The sequence below is a fragment of the Panulirus ornatus genome, chromosome 4, assembly GCF_036320965.1.
Source record: "Panulirus ornatus isolate Po-2019 chromosome 4, ASM3632096v1, whole genome shotgun sequence".
Classification (NCBI taxonomy): Eukaryota; Metazoa; Arthropoda; class Malacostraca; order Decapoda; family Palinuridae; genus Panulirus; species Panulirus ornatus.
In genome coordinates, this window is record NC_092227.1 from 53,618,909 (window position 1) to 53,640,567 (window position 21,659).

The 21,659-nt window shown below is 41.6% G+C and overlaps 1 protein-coding gene across 3 annotated transcripts in view; it reads left to right on the forward strand.

Moving 5' to 3' along the window:
* LOC139766248 (uncharacterized) overlaps positions 1-21,659 on the forward strand; it is a 345,965-nt gene that overhangs the window by 60,533 nt on the left and 263,773 nt on the right. The window contains exon 1 of one of the 3 annotated variants that reach the window (XM_071694663.1): positions 16,376-16,505. The exons of the other annotated variants lie outside the window; for them this stretch is intronic. The gene's annotated coding sequence lies outside the window, so the exon portion shown is untranslated. Of the gene's footprint in view, positions 1-16,375; positions 16,506-21,659 lie in introns of those variants that run through there. 3 annotated transcript variants of the gene reach the window in all.

The window sequence follows — 21,659 nt, forward strand, 5'->3', positions numbered from 1 at the left end:
CCGTACCGCAGATCATCCTTCATTTGTTAGCACTCGCTTTCCTTTCTTCCTCTCCTTACAAATGGCTTACATCCTTGATGATAAAAAAAAAAAAAAAACTACTTCTAGAAGCTGTCTACATGCACAATATAATCCTGTCATTCCGCATGGCATCTCTATTAATCCTATCATTTGCTTTCACCAGATCCATAAAAACCACTTATAAAACCTATTTTCTACGTATTTCTCTCTCGCATTCTTTAAAGCAACTTCCTGATCCACACACCTTCTGCCACTCCTGAAACCACATTGTTCCTTCCTTGTCATACTTTCTATCCAAGCCATCATCTTCTCGAGCACTATTCGCCCATATAATTTAACAAGTGCACTCTACAAACTTGTACCTTTGTAGCTTGAATATTCATATTTATTCCCCTTGCGTTTATACAGGGGTACTAAACATGCATTCTGCCAATCCTGAAACACCTCACCATGATCTATACATACATTGAAAATCCTTTTTAACCATGCAGCAGCACAGTCATCCTTTTTTTTTTCTTTTTTGTTTAGAAATTGATCTGTAATACCATCCACTTCAGCCGCCTATTATGTAAGATTTTCACCTCTCTTCTCCCTTCATGAAGCCACTCTGTATGACTCGCTTCGCATACAACCCCAACACTAACACCCTACACCTACCACCTTATCAAATTCAGCAGTACTTTAAGGCACTTGCTCCATCTCTTCACTTCATCACTTCCTGTCACCACTTCCCCATTTGCTCCCTACACCGATGTTTTCACCTGTTATCTTGTTTTTCACACTATTTACCTCCTTCTGAAACAAATTATTTCCCTAAAGTTCACCGATACTCGCCCGCCCCAGCTTTCATTTGCTCTCTTTTCATCCCCTGCACCTTTCTCTATACATCCTGCCATTTTCTCTTAACTCTCCCAGTCATCTGCTCTCTTTCCCCGTAAGTACCGCCAATATACCTCTCTTTTCTCGCTACCCATTGTAATCTGCCCACCTCTCGGCCTACACATGTTTGTTTTACTCTCGCCTTTTGTCATTCAACGCTCAATCTCTCCTGCCCGTTCTACACTTGGGTCTCATTCCCAAGCTCACGTACTCTTACTGTTGTTTTCTCACCCTTTAGTTTCCTTTTTTCCGAAATTTCTACAAATCTTCACTCGTACCTCCACAAAGTAATGATCGGGCATCCCACCAGCTGCCCCTCTTAGCACACTCACCTTACCTAAAACATTGAATGGTATGAAATGAAAATGTGCTTTTTTACGAACTTACAAAACCGGATTAGTTTACTGTTTATAGATTATTGAACATTTTGTCGTAGATTTAGAAGGATATCCACTTTCACGGCCAGTGACTGCACGAATTCTCATGGATTCAGCGCAATGATGGTGCCGAACTACAACTTGGGGACGAGCGAGCTCAGGCGCACGGGAGGTGACGATGGAAAGAATGACGCAGAAGCTTTATCCCGAGCAGTCAGACGAAGTCGAGTTCATGTTCCAAGGAAGTCGAGAGGACCAGTTCGTTAAGCGGCTCTTGATAGGAGATATATAATGGATTGAAGATTATTGTTGCTTCTTCTGAACCTTATTCAATGTTTTCTGCTATGCAGTAGATTAATATGAAGACTGGATGGAGAAGGCGCGGGTGAGTTTGGGATGAGTGAATGTGGTACAGTTGTTCTCGAGTTCAAATGTAAGGAATTCAGGTAACTTGTTTTCACGAATAATGGAGAAATGTTAGCAGAAAAATCCGAGGTTGCTGCTGACGTACTTCAATTTAGTTTGATATACAGAGTGACTCCGAGAACGTGATGGACTGATTAACGCAGAAAGGATGGTTAATAATGATGTGGTTGGCTGTGGTCCAGTTTTAGAGGCTAACGAGTATGTTCTGGAGGGCTATGTAGTCAGGGGAGCTATTCCAGTCGGTGCCTTGTATCGAGAGGATGCTCCTGTCTAGGCATCTTTCTTATGATGAGGAAATGTGTGTCTGTACTTAGTTACCTATTTGTACTGCACTATAAATGTGTGTGTGTGTGTGTGTGTGTGTGTGTGTGTGTGTGTGTGTGTGTGTGTGTGTGTTCAACTATACATTAATATCGAAATTTCCAAGGAATTTTCATCAACAGGTGACGTTGAATGTTCTGTGCATCACTGATATGAATTTTCTTGTTGCAGTTTCTATAATTCCATGATAATCAGTCCATTCACTGTATCTCATTCTAAGGATATTGAACAACGGGAAGGGTTTATCAGATAACGCGGGAAACCTTTTATCAAAAGATGTCTTTGGTTTTATTTCTTTAGTTATCCTAGTTACATTGTTGATCCAAGCCTAAGTCTATGCATTTCAATTTGAATCATGAGGTATATAACTCCCTCATGTTGTCATTTGTATATTAACGTGGTCATCATCTCGCAGCGGCTTGGGCTGCCGAGATGAATTCCTGTTGTACATTATGTATGATAACATCTTTGATAACATCTTTCAAGCTAATAGATTCTTCAAGAGTCTACTATCGACCTATTGTGTCGAAGCGCTTTCTCACTAAGGAATGGGCACATCTCCGCGACCTACAACGCGGCCCAAATCAGATTAATACCTGTACACTGTTATCCTCTTACGCAGAAGAAACTGCCTTCGAATCATTACAGAAAGAGGCGACTCATGGACCAAAGTGTCCCTAACTGTATGGGTGATAAATAGGGCGGAACCTGATAAGATTGTGATGCGCTGCACACAATACTCTCCTTACCCTTTGGAGGTCGGTGTCCCTTGGCCGCTCAACGGCACCATTCAGGTAGGCCGCTAAAATGCAAGTGGTGTTGTCATCGACTGGTTGCTGAGTCTAAGTAACGGGTCGTGGCCAACGTCCCTATAGGAGGCTCTGGTATAGACAAGAATCCCAGGGTACCTGATCTAGTTTAGCGGGACGTCTGCCATATCTCGGGTGGAGCTTTTGTACAAGGTCATCCTTAATGCATTTCAGTAACACTTCGAGCATTTGATATATGTATGTTCATATTCAGTATACTTTGTCGCTGTCTCCCGCGTTAGCGAGGTAGCGCAAGGAAACGGACGAAAGAATGGCCCGACACCTACACATGTATATACATACACTCCCACATACGCACATATACATACCTATACATTTCATATTGTAAATATTCATACTTGCTGCCCTCATCCATTCCTCTCGCCACCCCGCCACACATGAAATGCCCTCCCTCCCTCCCCGCGTGCGCGAGGTAGCGCTAGGAAAAGACAACAAAGGCCACATTCGTTCACACTCAGTCTCTAGCTGCCATGTGTAATGCACCGAAACCACACCTCCCTTTCCACATCCAGGTCCCACAAAACTTTCCATGGTTTACCCCAGACGCTTCACATGCCCTGGTTCAATCTATTGACAGCACGTCGACCCCGGTATACCACATTGTTCCAATTCACCCTATTCCTTGCACGCCTCTCACCCTCCTGCATGTTCAGGCTCAGATCACTCAAAATCTTTTTCACTCCATCCTTCCACCTCCAATTTGGTCTCCCACTTCTCCTCGTTCCCTCCATCTCTGACATATATATCCTCTTTGTCAATCTTTCCTCACTCATTCTCCCCATGTGACCAAACCATTTCAATACGCCCTCTTCTGCTCTCTCAACCACACTGTTTTTATTACCACACATCTCTCTTACCTTTCATTACTTATTCGATCACATCACCTCTCACCACATGTTGTCCTCAGACATTTCATTTCCAACACATCAACCCTCCTCCGCACAAACCTATTTGTAGCCCACGCCTCGCAACCATATAACATTGTTGGAACCACTGTTCCTTCAAACAAACCCATCTTTGCTCTCCCAAGATAACGTTCTCGCCTTCCACACTTTCAACACTCCCAGAACCTTCGCCCCCTCCCCCATCCTGTGACTCTCTTCCGCTTCCATGGTTCCATCCGCTGCTAAATTCACTCCCAGATATCTAAAACACTTCACTTCTCCCAGATTTTTCTTCATTCAAACTTGCCTCCCAATTGACTTGTCCCTCAACCCTACTGAACCTTATATATATATATATATATATATATATATATATATATATATATATATATATATATATATATGCTGGAAAAACTCGCATGGAAAAGGAAACTCGAGATCCTGAGCGCTTTCGTGTATTAGCACATTTTCAGAGGACGTTACAAAATGAGAAAACCAAAAACAAATGAAGCTAGGCATAGACACATAGAAGAAAGAACAAGTACCCACTGATTAGCGAGAAACAATGTTGGTTCAGGTGTCGACTCTGACCCTCCTTTAATCTGCGATTTACCTCACCTCTCATAAAACGGGGGGTGGGGTACACAAGATTGACATGCCAGGTTAGGTTATTAGGAAATTCATGAGAATGTAGAGTTTTAAATCTTCGAAGTGTAGGGGAAGGAACAGTTATCAAAATGGCCCACCCTTGAGTTGCCGGCGGCCGCATAGTAATCATACGACACAGCAGCTTGCTGAGTACTGTGCGGACTAGTTAATGGTGGTGCTACAAAAACGGCCAACTTTCGGGAGCAAAAGCCAAAGTAATATACATGGAAAAGGGAAAGTGAACAAACACTGCAGTGCAAGGTAAACGGGACATGTTCTAAAGTTAGCCTCAGAGGGTTTATTGTCATGCCGCTTTTGACTTTAATTCCTTCAAATAAGATGCAGAGTTAGAACCACCGTAGATGTGAGAGCTGCAATCCATGCAAGGAAGAATCGATCCTTTGTGTAATCTGAACAACTGTTTGGAAGAAAAGAAATTTCCTCTAAACTGGACTCCCAATTTCATAAATAGTGGATGTTGCTTTGATACCAGGTATGTTCGTCGAGGCACGAAGTGGAATTGCAGAAATGTCAAAGGGAAGACCAATGTTGAGGGATTTTTGATAGAGAAATAGAATCTAACCATGTCTTGGAGGCATCAAACTTAACCAGATGTCGTCTATCCTCGAGATGTCTTGCCCAAGTGCGAGTTTATTGAGGAAGCGCTTCTAGACGAGATGCAGATCGAGTGAAAGAAGGAGCAATATCGAAGAATGTGGAAGAATGGATTGTTTAGTCGCCAGCGTAAGAGTGCATTTGATTATTTGTGGAACTCAGGAAATCGTGGACAAGAAGGAGAAAAAGTGTAGGAGAGAGGACAGAGCCTTGAGGAATACCATTGTTAATGGAGACTGGGAGAGAGGATGATCCATCAACAACTACGGAGATAGATCGGCCTGAGGAAGCAAGGTAAAGTAGATAAGCCAAAATTAGGAAGCTTAGAGATCGAGACCCCAATGCCACACCTGTCAAAAGTTTTTGATATACCAATGGCATCTAGAGAGGATTCCCCAAATTCTTTCAGGGATGATGGTCAGGCATTAGAAAGATAAGAAAAAATATCACCAGTGGGTCTTACCCTACAAAAGACATACTGGAATCAGAGAGAAGCCTACGGGATTGAATATTTCTGAGGATATGGCAGTTGAGGAGGGATTCAAAGACTTTGAAAAGAATAGATATCGAAGTAACACGACGAAAATTTAGAGGGTTTAGAACGGTCACCCTCCTTAGGGATGGGATATACCAACACATGCTTCCAAGAAAAAAAGAATAGAAAGATGTGCTTTTTAAACAGAAACAGAACAGACAAGCAAGCACAGGTGCAAGTTCAGTGGCACAGTCTTTCAGTACACGAGGATGGATGCAATCGGGACCATTAGTCTTGTTTGTGCCCAGAGAAAGAAGCTCTTTTTGAACTGTTCGAAAAGAGATTAAGGGAAGGAGCATAGGAAAAGTTAGAGGATCATCAGGAGGTGAAGGATTGTAAGTCATCTAAGGTAGGTAGAGGAGAAACGGGAGCCAGAAAGAGTTGCTTGTCTACGGGAAAGACAGATATGGTACAGTCAGAGAAGAGAATTGGAGGAAAGGTAGAGCGACAGAAGTTGTTAGCGATGCCCTTACCTAAAGACCAGAAAGACCTATCAGTGGATGATGAGAGGTTATCGTACTTCCTTTGTATGGAGGAACGCTTTGCATCACGGATAACGTACATTTAATGATTACGGGCCGTGATAAATGCTGAATGGGTACCTGAAAAGTAAAAGTTTTTTTCGAGCTCGAAATGCTTGAACCCTTGACTGAATGGCCTCGGAACAGGAACTTTTGAATCATGGATTGAGAAAGGTCTTCGTGGAGAAAAAGGGGATAATTGCTTCCATTCTGAAAACAATAAACTCTGCTATGTGTCTTACGTAGACTGAAGTATCACCACATTACAGTATTTCATTCAAGGAGAGTAAAAAAGAGAATTTTCGTAAGCTGTCTTTGTCATGATTGTTGAAGTGCCGAGATCTACGTTTAAAAGCTGCTGCTGCACGGGAGGTGTCGTTTGAATATACACACTTATGAATAACAAATCTTGTAAAGTATTTGAAGCGAAAAGTATATTCTAACGGTCAAAAAAGTATGGTATGTCATAAGAAATAGAATTCTGTTTTTCATATCAAGAACTTCGAACTTTTCACTCCATGTCAAACATATAATTCGGAGAGTTCCTGTTATGTGAAGACATGTAGAAAAAAAGAAAAAAGAAATTCAAAACCTTGAAATATGTGCACACCTGCCGGCTGTGCTTTCAGTTATGAGGAACAATGATTCATATTCATGGCAGGGAATGATTGTAATGAGCTACGCTTCACACATGAAGTGATCGTGGAATGCAGGCTTGCGTGTCGATGATGGCCTGGGTGTTCTGTGTCGCTACCTAGATAAGTTAACCTTATTTAAGAATACTTGATTTCGGTTATTAATATTCGTTGGTACCTTGTACCATAAATAATGTATATATATATATATATATATATATATCCCTGGGATAGGAAAGAATACTTCCCACGTATTCCCTGTGCCTCGTAGAGGGCGACTAAATGGGGTAGGAGCGGGGTGGCTGGATATCCTCCCCTCCTGTTTTTAATTTTCCAAAAAGAAGGAACAAAGAGGGGGCCAAGAGAGGATATTCCCTCTAAGGCTCGGTCTTTTGTTCTTAACGCTACTTAGCTAACGCGGCGAATGGCGAATATGTATAAAAAAAAAGATATATATAATGTGGGTCTGTGTGTGTATAGACAGACAAATGTTTATACCTCAAAGGTCGGATTCTAGCGCTGGGCAAGGCCCCTGGCTATCTTGGCCACATGCAGGTTAAGAGAAACAGACATATGAAATCGTGTTACTTGTCTCCTAATTTCGTCTCGGTAGATGTAGCATGGACTTTCCTCCTTCGAGGCTCCGATACTATGACAAATAGGCCAATGTACAGACAGACGCATGTACATCACCAGTCGAATTCGGAACCTGGGTAAGGCGCACGGGGTCGAGCCCGCATAGGTTCGATTCCTGGTATCGGTGGTCGGTATCCAGTTAACCCAGCTATTCATCTTTTCCAAGAAACTGGTCGTTAAATTTGATACTTGGCTTAGGATAGGATGAGAAAAATCCTCACTAGGCCCCCTTCTATGTTCCTTCTTTTGAAAAAAGTATGGGAGGATTTCTAGGCCTCTGTTCCCATCTCTTATAGTCGTCTTCTATGACACGCAGGGAGTACATGGGAAGTAATCTTTCCCCACTATCCCTAGGTGAGTGATAGGATTAAGAAGTAAATTGTTAGTGAAGAAAAAGAGAGAGGCGTTTGGAAGATACTTACAAGAAAGGAGTGCAAGTGACTGGGAGATGTATAAAAGAAAGTGGCAGGAGGTAAAGAGGAAGGTGCAAGGGTTGAAAAAGAGGGCAAATGAGAGTTGGAGTGACAGAGAATCATTAAACTTTCGGGAGAATAAAAAGATATTTTGGAAGGAGGTAAATAATGTGCGTAAGAAGAGAGAACAAATGGGAACATCGGTGAAGGGGCAACGGGAAACTGATAATAAGTAGTCATGAAGTGAGGAGGAGGTGGAGTGAGTACCTTGAAGGTTTGTTGAATGTGTTTGATGATAGAATGGCAGATGTAGGGTGTTTTGGTCGGGGTGGTGTGCGAAGTAAGAGAGTCAGGGAGAATGGCTTGGTTAGGAAAGAAGTACTGAAAGCTCTGCGGAAGATAAAATCTGGCAAGGCAGCGGGTTTGGATGATATGGCAGTAGGATTTATAAAGGGGGTGACTGTGTTGTTGACTAGTTGGTAAGGATATTCAGTATGTATGGGTCATGGTGAAGTGCCTGAGGATTGATGGAATGCATACATAGTGCCATTGTACAAAGACAAAGAGAATAAAGGTGATTGTTCAAACTAAGAGGCATGAGTCTATTGAGTATTCCTGGGAAATTATATGGGAGGGTATCGAGTCAGAGGGTGAAGGCATGTACAGAGCACGAGATTGGGGAGGAGCAGTGCTGTTTTATAAGTGGAAGAGGATGTGTGGATCAGGTGTTTGCTTTAAAGAATGTGAGAAATACTTAGATGGATTTGTATGTAGCATTTATGCATCGGAGATGGCATATGATAGGGTTGATAGAGATGCTTTGTGGAAGGTCTTAAGAGTATATGGTGTGGGAGGTAAGGTGCTAGAAGCAGTGAAAAGTTTTATCATGGATGTAGGGCATTTGTACGAGTAGGAAGAGAGGAGGGTGATTGGTTCCCAGTGAAGGTCGGTCTGCGGCAGGGGTGTGTGATATCCGGATGTTTGTTTAACTTGTTTATGGAACGAGTGGTTAGTGAGATAAATGCAAGAGTTTTGGAAAGAGGGGCGATAATGCAGGACTGGGAAGCGAATCGTTTGTTCGCCGATGACACAGCTCTGGTTGCTGATTCGAGTGAGAAGCTGCAAAAGTTGGCCATTGAGTTTGGAAAAGTGTGTGACAGGAGAAAGTTGAGAGTAAATGTGAACAATAGCAAGGTTCTTTGGTTCAGCATGGTTGAAGGACAAGGTAACTGGGATGTAAGTTTGAATGGAGAAAAATTGAAGTGTTTTAGATACCTGGGAATGGCCTTAGCAGCGAGTGGAACAATGGAAGTGGGTGAAGGTTCCGAAGTGCAGAAATGGGTATGTTTGAATGAATAGTACTTCCAACAATACTATATGATTGCGAGGCATGGGCTATAGATAGGGTTTTACGGAGGAGGGTGGATGTGTTGGAAATAAGATGTTTGAGGACAAAATTAGGTGAGGTGGTTTAATCGAGTAAGTAATGAATGGGTAAGTCAGATGCGTGGAAATAAAGAATATGGTTGAGAGAGAAGAAGAGGGTTGAAATGGTTTGGACACATGAAGAGAATGAGTGAGGAAAGATTGACAAAGAGGATATATGTATAAGGTGAAGGGAACAAGAAGCAGCAGACCAAATTGGAGGTGGAAGGATGGAGTGAAAAATATTTTGAGCGATCAGGGTCTAAACAAACAGGAGGGTGAGAAGCGTGCAAGGAATAGAGTGAATTGAAACGATGTGGTATACCGGGGTCGAAGTGCTGTCGGTGGACTGAACCAGGGCATGTGAAACATCTTGGGTAAACCATGGAAAGGTCTGTGGGTCCTGGATGTGGATAGAGAGCTGTGGTCTCGGTGCATTATACATGACATATATTTGTGTGTGTGTGTTTCAATTTCCTGTTTTTTTCAGTTTCATAATAGAACAGGAGCCAAACAAGGAGTGCTCATATTTCTTGAAGGCTCAGGCTGGTATGTCTAAATGTGTGTGAATGTAAATGAGAAGAAAAGAGAGGTAGGTAGTATGTTTGAGGAAAGAAACCTGTATGTTCTGGTTTTAAGTGAAACTAAACTCAAAGATAAAGGCGAAAAAAGGGCTTGAAAGTGTCTTATTGGTTAAGTCAGGGGTTGGTGAAAGAACAAGATCTAAGGATGGGGTAGCAATACTGATGAAGTAGGGGTTGTGGGAGTGTAAAAAAAGAGTTAGGAAATGAACACGGATGAAGACTGATATGTGTAAAACTGAAACTGGATGGTGAGAAAAGAATGATTATTAGTGCTTATACATTTGACCATGATAAGAAAAATCACTGGGAGCAGTTGAGTGAGTTTATCTGTCACGGAGCAGACAGGGTAAGAGTGATAGGTGATTAATTGCAAAGATGAGTGATGTGGCAGTTGACGGGATACCTTGGGAAGATGGAATGGGAATGGTGAACAGCTTTTCAAGTTTAGCTGAAAAAGGGACTGGTGATAAAGAATAATTGGTTCGAAAAGAGAGACATGCACAAGTATACGTTTATGAGCAGGAGAAATGGTCAGCGGGCAATACTGGATTTCATACTGATTGATACGCGTGTAAAAGAGGAACTTCTGGATGTGAAAGTGCTGAGAGAGGCAGCTAGTGGGATGTCTGACCACCAAATAATACAAGTGTTGTTTAAAAAGTCCCATGTGAAGACTGCAACCAATTTTATATTGGACAATTGGGGAAAGGTTTGGGGCTAGGGTCTCACAACATAAGTATAGTGTTTGGATAGCCCACCATAGCAGCGGCTTATTCCAGCATAAAGGTGCCTTTGATCACCATATCGAATAGGAGGGAGCTAAGTCCATAGCAACGTTATTGAATCATGTTTGATCTCTGGCACATTTAATCATAATGTAGATATGTCCTTTGGGCATTTTAAATGTGACAAATTGTTAACTGAAAAAATTAGGAGGTATCTCCAGAATAATCCTGTCCACGCACCATATAAAGGAAGGAAGGTCAGACACGTCAGATCACATGATTAGTGCCCACCTGCTCTCTACGGGGATTAGTGAAGCTCTTCCTCATGCTACCTGTGTGCTTTTAAAGACTTCAACGTGTCTTATCTCCACCACTTTGAGGATGTAATAAACGAAAGTACTCTGTGTTCTTATTTCTCTTCCCATTGGTGATTGTACATATACCTCTTCACGGTGAAGGTTCTGCATATATATATATATATATATATATATATATATATATATATATATATATATATATATATATATGTATGTATGTATGTATGTCATATACTCCCGCCATTAATTAATGAGGTAGTGCAAGGAAACAGACGAGGAGTGGCCCAACTCACACACACACATATATATATATACATATACATAAACGCCCATACACGCACATATACATACACATACATTTCATCGAATACATGCATTGACAAGGACATATACATATATACACATGTACATATTCTTGCTTGCTGCCTTCATCCATTCTCGCCGCCACTCCGTCACTCACGAAATAGCATTCTTCCCCTCCCCCTTCCCTCCAGCAAGACAGCACCTGGAACAGACAAAATGTCTCTACCTGTCATGTGTAATGCATCAAAACCACAGCTCCCTTTCCACATCCAGGCTCTTGGACAATCGTATGTTTACTAAATGGCGTTCTAGCTACGTCTCTTCGTTGTATATCAACTGACATATTTCTCTCTTGTCTCCCGTGATGATGTGATTATTACACGATAGTGCACTTGGGAACGTATCGTGTTTCATTTTCCCCGTGGACTCTTAGGAATATACTTGATCACACTCAAAATTGTGATCCTGTCCAATATATATATATACATATATATATATATATATATATATATATATATATATATATATATATATATATATATATACATACAAATAAAGTGCATATGAAAGTGCATATCAGGATGAGTGTTCAAATTACAGAGGTATAAGTTTGTTGAGTATTGCTGGGAAATTATATGGGAGGGTATTGATTGAGAGGGTGAAGGCATGGACACAGCATCAGATTGCGGAAGAGCACTGTGGTTTCAGAAGTGGTTGAGGATGTGTGGATCAGGTGTTTGCTTTGAAGAATGTATGTGAGAAATACTTAGAAAAACAAATGGATTTGTTTGTAGCATTTATGGATTTGGAGAAGGCATATGATAAAGTTGATAGAGGTGGATGGTATTAAGAGTATATGGTATGGGAGGTAAATTGCTAGAAGCAGTGAAAGGTTTTTATCGAGGATATAAGGCATATGTACGAGTAGGAAGAAGGTGAATGGTTTCCAGTGAATGTCGGTTTGCGGCAGGATTGCGTGATGTCTCCATGGTTGTTTAATTTGTTTATGGATGGAGTTGTTAGGGAGGTGAATGCAAGAGTTTTGGAGAGAGGGGCAAGGATGAAGTATGTTGTGGATGAGAGGGCTTGGGAAGTGAGTCAGTTGGTGTTCGCTGATGATCCAGCGCTGGTGGCTGATTCGGGTGAGAAACTGCAAAAGTTGGTGACTGAGTTTGGTACAGTGTGTGAAAGACGAAAACTGAGAGTAACTGTGAATAAGAGCAAGGTTATTAGGTTCAGTAGGGTTGAGGGTCAAGTCGATTGAGAGGTAAGTTTGAACAGAGAAAAACTGGAGGAAATGAAGTATGCTTGGTATCTGGGAGTTGATTTAGCAGCGGATGGAACCATAGAAGTGGAAATGAGTCAGGGTGGGGGACGGGGCGAAGGTTCTGGGAATGTTGAATGTGTGAAAGGCGAGAACGTTTTCTCAAACAAAAATGGTTATGTTTGAAGGAATAGTGGTTTCAACAATGTTATATGGTTGCGAGGCGTGGGCTATAGATAGTGTTGTGCGGAAGTGTTGGAAATGAGATGTTTGAGGACATGTGGTGTGAGGTGGTTTGATCGAGTAAGTAATGAAAGGGTAAGAGAGATGAGTGGTAATAGAGTGTCGTTGAGAAAGCAGAAGAGGGTGTATTGAAATGAATTGGTCAGATGGAGAGAATGAGTGAGGAAAGATTGACAAAGAGGATATCTGTGTCGGAGGTGGAGGGAACGAGGAAAAGTGGAAGACCAAATTGGAGGTGGAAGGATGGAGTGAAAAGGATTTTTGAGCGATCGGGGCCTGAACATACAGGGGGGTGAAAGGCGTGCAAGGAATAGAGTGAACTGGAACGATGTGGTATGTTGGGGTCGACGTGCTGTCAATGGATTGAACCAGGGCATATGAAGCGTCTCGAGTAAACCATGGATAGTTTTATGGGGCCTGGATGTGGAAAGGGAGCTGTGGTTTTCGGTGCATTACACATGACAGCTAGAGACTTGGTGTTGTCTTTTCCTAGCGGTACCTCCCGCGCGCCATTTCATGTGTGGTGGGGTGGTGACAGAAATGGATGAAGGCAACAAGTGTGAATATGTACATGTGTATATATGTATATGTGTGTACATTTACGTATACGTTAAAATGTATAGGTATGTATATGTGCGTGTGTGGCCGCGTATGTATATACATGTGGGTGGGTTGGGCCATTCTTTCGTCTGTTGCCTTGCGCTACCTCGCTAACGCGGGAGACAGCGACAAAGTATAATGAATAGATGAATTATATATATATATGTCTGGGGATACGGAAGAAAGAATACTTCCCACGTATTCCCTGCGTGTCGTAGAAGGCGACTAAAAGGGGAGGGAGCGGGGGGGCTGGAAATCCTCCCCTCTCATTATTTTTTTTTAATTTTCCAAAACAAGGAACAAAGAAGGGGGCCAGGTGAGGATATTCCCTCAAAGGCCCAGTTCTCTGTTCTTAATGCTACCTCGCTAACGCGGGAAATGGCGAATAGTTTTTTTTTTTTTTTTTTTTTTTCCAAAAGAAGGAACAGAGGGGGCCAGGTGAGGATATTCCAAAAAAGGCCCAGTCCTCTGTTCTTAACGCTACCTCACTAACATGGGAAATGGCGAATAGTTTGAAAGAAAGAAAGAAAGAATATATATATATATATATATATATATATATATATATATATATATATATATATATATATATATATATATATATATATATAATATGGAGCTGGAGACAGCATATGATAGGGTTGATAGAGATGCCCTGTGGAAGGTCTTACGAATATATAGGGTGGTAGGAAACGTATTAGAAGTGAAAAGTATTTATCCAGGGTGTAAGGCATGTGTACAAGTTGGAAGAGAGGAGAGTAAGTTGTTGCAAGTGAAGATTGCTCTGCGGCAGAGGTATATGATGTCACGATAGCTGTTTAATCTATCTATGGATGGGATAGTGTTGTATGTAATTACGAGAATCATGGAGAGATGGGCGAGTATGCTTTCTTTAGGGTATGAGAGGGCCGGAAGTGAGTCATTTGTTTGCTTATGGTACAGCACAACTGACAGATTCGAGAGAATCTGCAAAAGTTGGTGATTGACTTTGAAAGTGTGTGTGAAAGGAGGAAGTTGAAAGTAAATGTGAATAAAAGCATCGTCATAAGGTTTAGCAGGGTTGAGGGACAGGTTAGCTAGGGTGAGAGAGTGAATGGAGATGAACTGGGAGATATGAAGAGTTTTAGATACCTGGAGAGGACATGGCAGCAAATGGAACCATAGAAGCGGAAAAGTCATAGCGAAGGTGAGGGGGTGAAGGTTCTTGGAACACTAAATATATGGAAAAAGTGAGGGTTATCTGGGAGGGCAAACATGAGAATGTTTGAAGGTATATAATCCCAACAACTTTATGTGGATGCAAGGCATGAGTTACAGATGAGAATATAAGGAGGAGGGTAGACGTGTTGGAAATGAAATGTCTGAGGACAGCACGTAGTTTGCTGTGGTTTGAAGGAGTAAGTAATAAAATGGTAAGAATGACGTAATGATAACGGTGTGTTTGAAAGAGGAGAAGAGAGAGTACTGAAATGGTTTGGAGATGAGAGAATGAGTGAGGAAAGGTTGACAAATAGGTTATATGTGTCCGAGTTAGAGGGAACAAGAAGGGGGAGACCACATAGGAGATGGAACGATGGAGTGAAACAAGATTTTTGTGATTGGGTCTTGAGCACACAGGTGGGTGAGAAGCGTGCATTAGATAAGAGTGAATTGGAACGATGAGGTTTACAGGGGTCGACGTGCGATTAATGGACTCAACCAGGGAATGTGAAGCAACCGGAGTAAACCATTAAGAGATCCGTGAGGCTTAGTTGTGGATAGAGAGCTGTAGTTTCGTTGCATCACACATGATGGCTAAAGAATGGATGTGCGCTACTGTGGGTTTGCTGGAGCTACCTCACTAACACTGGAAACGGCGAACAAGTGTGTGTGTAATATATATATATATATATATATATATATATATATATATATATATATATATATATATATATATATATATATATATATATAAACAAATGTTTACAACGGTAACGTTCACTTCCCCAGACCACCTTCTCATAAGTAACGAGAAAACTTACCTGGAGGCCTCTCGGCCGTTGGCCATCCCTCCCCCTGCCAGTCAGAGCCAGATTCCGGCCTGAGGTCTCGCCCATTCCTCACACCCAACCTTCTCCAGTCTCGTGTTGACGATGAAGGACAACATTGGTATGTCTGCGAGTGGGAGCGGGTGGGTTAGACTTTATTATTTTTTCGAGGGGGTCAGGGGAGACGCATACTTATACAGCTTGTGTGACCCAGGTTAGGTTAATATGAAAGTTTCAAGTGATATCCAGTCGGGGATAAACTGGACGAGATGCCGAGTTCTTATTGAATGTTTGACAGATCTCGTTTTGATAATGGTTCAGTTTATACTCGTGGTAAACTTGCGGCTACTAACACATGACCTCAAGAAGAGTAGGAATTATATACAGCGACATGCTCACTGTCCCGTTGTTCGCTTAGTGAGAGCGTGCGAAACATTACGGAAAAACGAATGCTTGCGACATTAATCTGCTCCCAGAATACAGAATCCACGTCGGTAGCCATGAAGCAGGAGGGTGAGGGTGAGGAGGCAGAGGTTAGACTCGAGGGGCTTGAGTAAAAACTTGCTTAGGTTCTGGCTAAGCTCAGAGGGTATGATTTAGGGTATTTCATTCTCGGTGTCTAAGAGCCAACAGTTAGATAACGTCACTTCTGAGGGATGATTCTTAAACCCGACGGCGTAAATGAACCAGAGTGGTGACCCAGTTTCCCATTGGATGATGATCGCCAGGAAGAGTGACGTCGCCAGAAGTGGGCGGAGCAATAACGGAAGGTGGGGAGTGATTGGTGGATATACTGGACCCAGCAGCCCACGATGCTCTCGCGCAATAGTTGGTAGTAGGCTTGTGAATGATTTCAAGTTTATTTCTTAATTTTCAATGTTTTCGGTCTCCTATTTGATCAGTATTGTCTAAAGAGTAACAGATGTGCACGTATGGATCAGATATAGTAAACAATTGAAAATATTAAAAGTTAAGGAATGTACACACGAATCGAACTTAATGAAAACAGGAGATAATAGTCCCCGAGAAGGAGTTGGCCAGGTAAAAGGTGGGCCCAGGTAGAGGGGGTAGAGCAGGGGAGGGGGTTGATGGTCTGGTGTGGGCTGCCGGGGAAGGCAGGGGAGTGACAGCGGACGGGGGGGTGTTGGTGGCGGCTTAGAGCACCAGGATAGGGGACAGAGTAGGATGGCGTCAAAGTTCAGTGTATGTTGGGCTTGACTGGTGCGTGTGCCCCGTTTGGCTAGTCTCAGGTGGACTTTTTCCGTCTTCTAAACAGGTGAGTTTTCACTCATTACGAGGGCTGATACGGAGTGCCATTTGTGTCTTGTATATGATTTGAGTGAAATCATGGTTAAGTGAAGTGTCACCTGTCGGCTCGCCTTTCAAAAACTTATTTTCAAAAATCGTACTTTCTGGTAGACCCATTTTAACTTTTTGTGAATCGTGTTCCCATTGTCATGTGTGTTAATTCACACTTACAGCTACATTGTGTGACTAATGTTTTGAATGGTGAATTCTTTGTGTCGAATTCTAATCAATACGGAAATAATATATATATATATATATATATATATATATATATATATATATATATATATATATATATATATATATATATATATATGAAGATATAGTATATATATATATAAGTATATATATATATATATATATATATATATATATATATATATATACTTATGAGTCCACGGGGAAAATGAAACACGGTAAGTTCCAAAGTGCACTTTCGTGTAATAATCACATCATCAGGGGAGACACAGGAGAGGAATATAAGTCAGGTGATATACATCGAAGAGACGAAGCTAGGACGTCTCTTCGGTGTATATCGCCTGACTTGAATTTCTCTCTTGTGTCTCCCCTGATGATGTGATTATTACACGAAAGTGCACTTTGGAACTTACCGTGTTTCATTTTCCCCGTGGACTCTTAAGAATATCTTGATAGCGCGCAAAATTGTGATCGTTCCCAATATATATATATATATATATATATATATATATATATATATATATATATATATATATATATATATATATATATATATTGCAATAGGTCAGATATACGTGATATAATTTTTACTAATAACACCAGGAAACATGAAACACGATGTTATATATATATATATATATATATATGTGTGTGTGTGTGTATGTATATATATATTTGCTTTTATTTATACTTTATCCCTATCTCTCGCGTTAGGGAGGTAGCGCAGGGAAACAGACGAAACAATGGCCCAACCCACCCTCATACACATGTATATACATAAACGTCCACACAAGCACATATACATTTCAACGTATACATATATACCTACATAGACATATACATATATGCACATGTACTTAATTCATACTTGCTGCCTTTATTCATTCCCGTCGCCACCCCACCACACAATTAATGACAACCCCCTTCCCCACACACGCGCGCGAGGTAGCGCTAGGAAAAGACCACAAAATTGGGGCGTTACCCGTATCAGCGAGGTAGAGCTAGGAAACGGACGAAGAATGGCCCATACACAAACACACACATATGTATATGTATGTATGTATGTATATATATATATATATATATATATATATATATATATATATATATATATATATATATATATATATATATATAAACGCCCTTACACGAACATATACCTACATATACATATCAACATGTATATACACACACACACACACACACACATAGACATATACATACACATGTACTTATATATACACATGTACTTATTCATACTTACTTGCCTTGATCCATTCCTGGTGCTACCCCGCCTCCCAAGAAACAGCATGGTTACCCAGTGCTTCAACGAGGTAGCGCCAGGACAATACAAAAAGGCCACATTCGTTCACACAGTTTCTAGCTGTCATGTGCAATGCACGATAACCACAGCTCCCTATCCACATCCAGGCCCCGCAGACCTATCCATGGTTTACCCCACACGTTTCACATGCCCTGGTTCAGTCCACTGACATCACGTCTACCCCGGTATACCACACCATTCCAATTCACTCTGTTCTTTGCACGCTTCTCACCCTCCTGTATGTTCAGACCCAGGACCGTTCAAAATCTTTTTCACTCCATCCATCCACCTCCAATTTTGTCTCCCGCTTCTCGTTCTCTCAACCTCTGACAAGTATATCCACTTTGTCAATCTCTCCTCATTCAATCTCTTCATATGTCCAAAACACTTCAACACATCCTCTTCTGCTCTCTCAATCACATATTTTTTATTTCCACACAACTCTCTTAACCTTTCATTACTTGTTCGATCAAACCGTCACACCACTTATTGTCCTCAAACATCTCATTTCCAGCACATCTACCCTCCTCTGTACAATCCTATCTATAGCCCATGCTTCGCAACCATATAGGATTGTTGGAACTACTATTCCTTCAAACATACCCATTTTTGATCTCGGAGATAACGTTCTCTCTTTTATATATATACGCACATACTGCTGAGGCACAAGATTATAAGTTTGTAGGGTGTATCTGGTAAGTTGTTTGGGATAGTAAGCATTGAGAAGGTGAAGACATATACGGAGCATCAAAGTTGGTCTAAGCACTGTATTTTCAGAAGTGGTAGATGATGTCTGATCAGATTTTTGCTTTAGATAATGTGTGTGAGACATATTCAAAGAATCGGAAGGATTTGTATATGGCGTTTATGGATCGAGAGAAATCATATGATAGGGCTGATAGAGATGCCTTGTGGAAGGTCTTAAGAATTTATGCTGTGGGAGGATAGTTGTTAGAAACAGCATTTTTTAAAAGGTAAATGTAATGCATGTGTACGAGTAGGAAGAGAGGAGAATGATTTCATTTGCAGGTTAGTCTGCGCCAGGGGTGTGTGACGTCATTATGGCTGTTCAGTTTGTTTATGGATGCGGTAGTGAGTGAGGTAAATGTAAGAGTCCTAAAAAACAGGGGCGAGTATGTTGTACTCTGCAAGGGTTGAAAGGGCCTGGGAAGTGAGTCGGTTGTTTGCTGATGACACGCCATTGGTGGCATATTCGACTGAGAAACTCAGAAGTTGGTGACCAAGTTTGGACTACTCTGTGAAAGGAGGAAGTTGGGAGCATTTGTTGGGGTGTGAATTTGAATGTAGAAAACTTAGAGGAAGTGAAATGATTTAGATACTTAGGAGTGGATTTGGAATGAAATGGAACCATGGAAGCGGAAGTGAGTCGCAGTGTGGGCGAGGGGACGATGGTTCTGGAGGAACTGAAAAATGTGTTCAAAGATACATCGTTATCTGGGAGGATGAAAATAGATATGTTAGAAGTTACAGTAGTATCAACGATGTTGTACGAACGGAAGATAGTGAGGGTGAATATGTTGGGAACAAAATGCGTGGACAATATGTGATATGTTGTGTGAGGTGGTTTGATCGTGTAATGAAAGGGTAAGACAGAGTTGTAATAAAGTGTTGAACGAGTTAAGGAGGATGTGCTAGAATGGTTTGGACACATAGAGAAGATGCGAGGATACATGTGTTAGACATGGAGGGGACAAGAAAAGGGAAACCAAATTGTGAAGGGAAGGATGGAGAGAAAACAATTTTGATCGGGGACCTTGCATGCAGAAGGGTGAAATGAGTGCACATAAAAGAGTGAATTGGAACGATATGGTATACAAGGGTCGTCGTGCTGGCAATGGACAGAACCAGGGCATGCGAAACTGTTGGGAAAAAGCATGTAATGGTGAGTGATGCCTGGTTGTGGATAAGGAGGTGTGGTTTCCGTGCATTGCACATAACAGCGAGAGAATGGCTGGGACTGAATGCGGCCTTTCCTTCGGTTATTCCTGGCGCTTCTTAGCTAACGCAGAAGACGGCGATCATGTATGAAATATATATATTTATGCATATTATATATAAGACAAGGGAGCAAATGGGAACTTCAGTGAAGGGCGCAAATGGGGAGGTGATAAGTAGTGGTGATTTGAGAAGGAGATGGAGTGAGTATTTTGAAGGTTTGTTGAATGTGTTTGATGGTAGAGTGGCAGATATTGGGTGTTTTGGTCGAGGTGGTGTGCAAAGTGAGAGGGTTAGGGAAAATGATTTGGTAAACAGAGAAGAGGTAGTAAAAGCTTTGCGGAAGATGAAAGCCGGCAAGGCAGCAGGTTTGGATGGTATTGCAGTGGAATTTATTAAAAAAGGGGGTGACTGTATTGTTGACTGGTTAGTAAGGTTATTTAATGTATGTATGACTCATGGTGAGGTGCCTGAGGATTGGCGGAATGCGTGCATAGTGCCATTGTACAAAGGCAAAGGGGATAAGAGTGAGGGCTCAAATTACAGAGGTATAAGTTTGTTGAGTATCCCTGGTAAATTATATGGGAGGGTATTGATTGAGAGGGTGAAGGCATGTACAGAACATCAGATTGGGGAAAAGCAGTGTGGTTTCAGAAGTGGTAGAGGATGTGTGGATCAGGTGTTTGCTTTGAAGAATGTATGTGAGAAATACTTAGAAAAGCAAATGGATTTGTATATAGCATTTATGGATCTGGAGAAGGCATATGATAGTCTATAGAGGTGCTCTGTGGAAGGTATTAAGAATATATGGTGTGGGAGGCAAGTTGTTAGCAGTGAAAAGTTTTTATCGAGGATGTAAGGCATGTGTACGTGTAGGAAGAGAGGAAAGTGATTGGTTCTCAGTAAATGTAGGTTTGCGGCAGGGGTGTGTGATGTCTCCATGGTTGTTTAATTTGTTTATGGATGGGGTTGTTAGGGAGGTGAATGCAAGAGTTTTGGAAAGAGGGGCAAGTATGAAGTCTGTTGTGGATGAGAGAGCTTGGGAAGCGAGTCAGTTGTTATTCGCTGATGATACAGCGCTGGTGGCTGATTCATGTGAGAAACTGCAGAAGCTGGTGACTGAGTTTGGTAAAGTGTGTGAAAGAAGAAAGTTAAGAGTAAATGTGAATAAGAGCAAGGTTATTAGGTACAGTAGGGTTGAGGGTCAAGTCAATTGGGAGGTAAGTTTGAATGGAGAAAAACTGGAGGAAGTGAAGTGTTTTAGATATCTGGGAGTGGATCTGGCAGCGGATGGAACCATGGAAGCGGAAGTGGATCATAGGGTGGGGGAGGAGGCGAAAATCCTGGGAGCCTTGAAGAATGTGTGGAAGTCGAGAACATTATCTCGGAAAGCAAAAATGGATATGTTTGAAGGAATAGTGGTTCCATCAATGTTGTATGGTTGGGAGGCGTGGGCTATGGATAGAGTTGTGCGCAGGAGGATGGATGTGCTGGAAATGAGATGTTTGAGGACAATGTGTGGTGTAAGGTGGTTTGATCGAGTAAGTAATGTAAGGGTAAGAGAGATGTGTGGAAATAAAAAGAGCGTGGTTGAGAGAGCAGAAGAGGGTGTTTTGAAATGGTTTGGGCACATGGAGAGAATGA